Raw genomic sequence first — 6,000 nt, forward strand, 5'->3', positions numbered from 1 at the left:
ATATTTGTGTATCCTAGCAACCATCTGACAGCAAAACACCTAAGCTTTTCCCTTTCCCCAATTTGGCAGGCTAGTAGTTATAGCTTCTACAGTGAAAATCAACATTAACAAAGGAGGAGTTGTTTGTATAAAACATCTGCTATTATCATTATTACAGTACTGGTGTACATGTAGAAGACAGACTATATCCAGTGTGATCAACTATTTGACACAGGAGAAGGGTGCAGAGGGAGTGGAGGGAAATGGAGGCAAGAGTAATAAGGGGAGGAGGAGGAGATATGCTTTCAGTTCACTTCAGTTGCATATAATGGAAGCAACCTCATTTTTTGTTCTCATCCCTATTCACATGTAAGAAGAGGGTGGGGGCGGGGAGGTTACTGGTTTATATTGTTTTTGTTCTTTGTCTTGTATTTTTATGATGTGCACTGCCCTGAAATCTACAGGTGTGGGGTGGTATAAAATTTCATAAATAATAATAATCTCATTTTCAGAATAAAAGGAGACCCAGGGCAGTGGAGTTGAATCCTGACCCTTCCTCACCTTATCTGTCCATTTCCAATTACTGCAGGCTTTCTCCCCTGGATGAGGTGCAACACAAGAAGTGAGCCCAATGGGAATTAACAGAGGAAGACATTATTCACCTCACCTAGACAGCTTTCGATGTAAACATTAAAAACATGCACATTTAATATATACAGTGTGACATGTGGCCAAGTGTCTCAGCATGTCCAGCTTAACCTTAAAGGGTTAAGCCAAATCCTTAAAGTGGGCAGTCATCTTTTTCCTATCACAACACACAAAGACTCAGAAGGTCATATACTCTTTGACACCTCCTCCTAATTTAAAAGCAGGGTTTACTCGCTTGGGAAATTCACAAACATCCCAAAAAAAGACCTTGCAAGAGACGGCCCTGAGTCACTCATGGGAACAGACTTCAATACTGGAAGGAATCCAAGCCGCCCAAGATTTTACACACACGGGGATTTGGGCCTCGCTTGTCGTAGAGCCTTATCAGCTGGAACAAAAGCTGCGGGAGGTACCTGGCGAAGGTTGCCAGAGGCAGGAAGAGAAAGGAAAAGTCAGGGCGGCCCCAGGGTTGGCCAGGAGCTGGAAGTCACTCACAGGCCAAACGCCGAAGCTCAACCGACTGGAGCCTGGAGCGCTTAAATGGAGGCCTGAGAAGCGGCAACAGGATGCCCGCTTCTAACGAAGCGCTGGGCTGGCACGAAAGGGAGCTGGTGCAGGCGGTGCAGAACCGGAGGCAGGCCTTCATCTGAGGCCTACCGGGCAGCGGGGAGGGCGGCGGCAGCGGCGGCGGGCCGTGAGGTGAGTCACGAGGTCAGCAGCAGCAGCCGGAACCCTTCGGCGTTAACGGTCCAGGGCAAGGGAGGGCAGGTTCCGGGCGGGGCGCCGAGGCGTCACAGGGCGGCGCTGGCCGACAGCGTGGCGGGCGGCGGTGGCGCCACCAACAGAGGAGCGACAAACGGCCGCCTCCTCCCCTGCCTGAGCGGTGGCAGGGAAAGGAGGGCAGCGAGTCCTCGGGGGGTGGGTGAGGAGGGAGGCCGCCTGCCCGCCCGCCTCTCCCTAATGGATGAATGACACGGCTTCAAGCCAGTGACAGTCGGCCATGGCTCCCCTTCCGACTAATAGAAGGCCGACAGGGGCGGAATCTGCCCCGTTGTCGCTTCGCAACCAATCCGGCACGAGCTCGCGACGAAGGAGTGAAGCAGTTGTGCGCCCGGTGGGGGGGGGGGGAGTTAGGACCGGGGTGGGGTGGGGGCTCACCCGGCTTCGGCAGTACCTCAGCCCCGCTCGCGCACTTCAAAAAGTCCACCCACCCTCGCACACAACACACGCTCTCTCTCACACACACACTTGCTCCACTAGACCCACCCTTGTTCCTCCTCGCGCTCCTCAACCGTCCAGCGGCGCTCTCCTCCTACCACTGCCGACGCCGCTGCTGCCACCGCATCGCCTCAGTCGCTGACACAGCTCCGAACCCTGCCTCATCCGGGCAACCCACCGCCTTGGCTACGTCACAGCAGAAGGCGAGGTCCGCCACGAGACAAGCACAACCCCGCTCGGGGGCGGAGCCAGCCAGCTTGAACGGCAGGCCGCGGGAGAGGGGGCGGGGCCGTGTAGATATGGTCACGCCCTTCTCGAGCGCGCGCCGTGCCTATTCTGAGACTCGCGCGTGATACTGTACTAAAAGCAAAATTAAAACTTTAATGTTCCTGTAGCGGTTTTGCTGATTTTGTTGCGACAAACCAACCCACTGGCGATCACACATGTAGCGCAATCCAAATACGTACATGCCAATGACACGTATTACCCAGGTAAGTGTGTGCAGGATTGCAACCTAGTTTGTGCGTTCCAAATATTCAGTGTGGCCAATCTCTTCCTACCTGCATGGTTTCCAAGACCAATCAGAACGGATTTTGTTCCATTTCTTCCCTATACCTATCCAGCAATGTAAAAAGAAAAGAAAAGAAAAGTCTTACATTGTTAATACAGTACTGTATAATAAATAGTGGATTGTTGGGTCTGTTCTATTTTTTTTCTTCCTTTTGCTCAAGTGATGCTTAGCTTCTTTCATTGGTAGATAGGATGCATATAGCAGGACCCAAGAAATAATACCTATCACTAGTACAGTACTTAGAAGAGCTACACAGGATGCCTGTTTGATTCCAGGTGTGATGCAAAGTGTGATTCTGACTTACAAAGCCTTAGGGTGGTATCTAACTAAGCTTTACTCAGAGTAGGCCCATTTAAATTAATGAACATGGCTAAGATTAGACCACTGATTTCAGTAGGTCTGTTCCAAGGGAAAAGGTTAGTTGAATCCCACCCATAAACTGCAATATTATGTACATTTACATGGGAAAAACACAGTGGGATATATTTTATTAGAGAACATGCATAGATGTATGCTACTAAAGAGCCTGAGACTTCCTACTTCTTGATGAAGAAACTGGTTTCTTAAAGATGAAGTGCTTCTACCAGTGCCCCTTTCTACACAAAAGAGGTATTTTCTGAACAGAACAGTGTTAGTGTTTCAGGAAGATGATGTAGTAGTTCATGCTAAGCTGTGTGAGACATTCTATTTTGTTCACAGGAAGTTAAAACAGGAAGAAGGACAGGAAGGAGACTTAGCTGAGATCTCTTTCCTAGATATGCCTGCCAGTATTGAGATCTTCCTGAGATAGTTTCAGAAACAGAAATAGCAAACATTGTGTGCTAAATTTGAAGAAGAGACAGGCAGAAAGTGGCTGGACATATCGCTAGTGTTTTTAATATTCTTTCTTCGTTTCCTTAACTCTGTTCTGAGATGTCCACCACCTCTTGTTTTTCTCTCCATTCTCAGCCACTGCTTGAATTACAGAAAGGCCAGAGGGAGCAAAACTCCCTTAATTTTTCACTGATCCCCTTGGCTCCTGTTTTTAAAATCACACCACTACTGGTGATGTGATTTGATTGAATTAGACGTGGAAGATCAACGGCTTGCTTGTGGATTTCATTGAGGGTCCCTGAACACCCTTCTCCCCTAATTTTAACATCATTCCCAGCATTGGCAGGATCCATCTTTTGCTCCAGATCCATTTTTTTATTGCCCAAATTGATCCGGTACGTGTTTGACAATTCCAGCTTTTTCCTCTTTGGCTTTCCTGTATTGGATCTTGATCCTGCCCCCTGCTCAAACTCTACTGCTATGGCTCTCCATTGTTCTTAGGTAATGCATTCAGCAGACATCCTTACTTAAGCCACTCCCAGTGCACCAATATGTCTAAAACACCAGACAGGCAAATGCTGCTTTACTGCCTGTTAATTTCTGATGATTTGAAGCAGCATTATATGATGGAAGGAACATAAGAAGAGCCCTTCTGGATCTGATCAAGGACCCATCTAGTCCAGAAATCTATTCTCACAGTGGGCATCAAAGTGCCTTTTGGAGGCCTGAACGCAGACCCAGAGTGCAACAGCACTCGCCCTCTTATGACCTCAAGCAACTGGTATTCAGAGGAATGCTGCCTCTAGTGCTGGAGGTGGTACGTAGCCGTCATCACTAGTAGCTGTTGATAGCCTTGTCCTCCCATTAATTTATCTAATCCCCATTTTTTAATAATAATAATAATAATAATAATAATAATAATAATAATAATAATAATAATAATATATTATTTGTACCCTGCCCATCTGGCTGAGTTTCCCCAGCCACTCTGGTCGGCTTCCAGTCGAGTGTTAAAAACAATGCAGCATTAAATATTAAAAACTTCCCTGAACAGGGCTGCCTTCAGATGTCTTTTAAAGATAAGATAGCTGCTTATTTCCTTCACATCTGAAGGGAAGGCGTTCCACAGGGCGGGTGCCACTACCAGGAAGGCCCTCTGTCTGGTTCCCTGTAACCTCACTTCTCGCAATGAGGGAACCGCCAGAAGGCCCTTGGCGCTGGATCTCAGTGAGCGATGGGGGTGGAGACGCTCCTTCAAGTATACAGGAATGAGGCCGTTTAGGGCTTTAAAGGTCAGCACCAACACTTTGAATTGTGCTCGGAAACTTTGTGGTGGAGAGAGGGTGTGGTGTGGTGTGTGTGTGGTGTGGTGTGTGTAATATATATATCATATCCCCACTTCCCATTTTTCTAAACTAAAAAGCCTAATATGTGGTAACTTTTCCCTCGTCTTTGAGCTGCTTCAGCTTCTTGATCATTTTGGTTGCTCTTCTTTGAAATCTTTCCAGCTCTGCGATATCCTTTTTGAAGATATTCTAGGAGGCAGAACTATATAACTGCTTAACTGTGGCTGCATTGTGCCTAGTGCTTAACAGCACTGGACTCAGGACAGACCTTTAAAGAAGACCACTTACTGCTTCCCAATCCATTAACTCCTGTCCTATGGCAGCCACTATTACTGATAAGGCCAAGACCAAAGTATAGTGTCTGGTTCAGACTGAATAAATTAAAGTAACTGGAGCGCCTGCTATTTAGACTGTAGTCCCCCTAAAGGGACGAACCAGAGCCTTTCCTGCAAGACTGAGAAGAATGAAGTAGGAACTACAGGCGCCTTGCTTTCATGTAAAAACTATCCCTAATAGCTGCTTCCCCTTATGTGGTACTGGAAGTGACTTGGATGGTTTCCTTGCTTGCTTGCTTTGGACTTCGTATACAGTGGTACCTCGGGTTAAGAACTTAATTCATTCTGGAGGTCCATTCTTAACCTGAAACTGTTCTTCACCTGAGGTACCACTTTAGCTAATGGGGCCTCCCGCTGCCACCGCGCCGCTGCTGCACGATTTCTATTCTCATCCTGAAGCAAAGTTCTTAACCCGAGGTACTATTTCTGGGTTAGCAGAGTCTGTAACCTGGAGCGTCTGTAACCTGAAGCGTCTGTAACCCGAGGTACTACTGTATGTTGTCCAAGGCTGGCCACAGTGGAGGACTCTGGGCTCTTAAATTTCAGCAGGACACTGTGTGATGCTAATATTTGGCACCACTCACGCTCCGTTCTATAGCATTGTTGTGGCACCCCCTGTAGCGCAGGGCCCAGTGCGACCACACCTGTCTCACCACCCTAAAACCATCTCTGCTGGCCCTACCATTAGGCCGAGTGAGACAGTCACCTCAAGCAGATGCTCAGCGGCAGGTGGCCCCTGGCTGTTTCTCCTGAACCTCTGGCTGCACCCTTCAGTTGGAAGGCAGAGCTGTGTATTCTATGTGGCCTGCCCTACACCCCCCCTTAACTAGCCTTCTGGCTACCTTCAGTTGCAGGATGATCTCTTGTTCCAGGTACTGAAGTAAGATTCAACTTCCAGTCCAGTCAGCTTCTGCATATGGAAAGGAGGGAGCAGCATATCTTTATCAGAGGCATTAACTTTGAGAGAGAATGGAGGCCCCCGATGTCACATATGTGATGTCAGGTGACATCAGATCACTGGGAGGAGCCAGGGGCGGAGCTGAACGCAGTGGCAATGTGGCTTCAATGGCTGGTGGATCCTCCTTTTCCT

The 6,000-nt window shown here is 48.2% G+C and overlaps 1 protein-coding gene across 7 annotated transcripts in view; it reads right to left on the minus strand.

The window, feature by feature from the left end:
• The window catches only part of NDEL1 (nudE neurodevelopment protein 1 like 1), a 31,325-nt gene extending 29,277 nt beyond the window's left edge, over nt 1–2,048 (minus strand). For 4 of the 7 annotated variants that reach the window (XR_003705164.2, XM_077924327.1, XM_077924328.1 and 1 more), the window contains exon 1: nt 1,894–2,048. The gene's annotated coding sequence lies outside the window, so the exon portion shown is untranslated. Of the gene's footprint in view, nt 1–540; nt 579–1,040; nt 1,065–1,122; nt 1,499–1,893 lie in introns of those variants that run through there. The other 3 variants (XR_003705166.2, XR_013391850.1, XR_003705165.2) reach the window with 3 other exon arrangements.
• Nucleotides 2,049–6,000: the final 3,952 nt, after the last annotated feature.

This window comes from Podarcis muralis, chromosome 2 (assembly GCF_964188315.1).
Source record: "Podarcis muralis chromosome 2, rPodMur119.hap1.1, whole genome shotgun sequence".
Lineage (NCBI taxonomy): Eukaryota > Metazoa > Chordata > Lepidosauria > Squamata > Lacertidae > Podarcis > Podarcis muralis.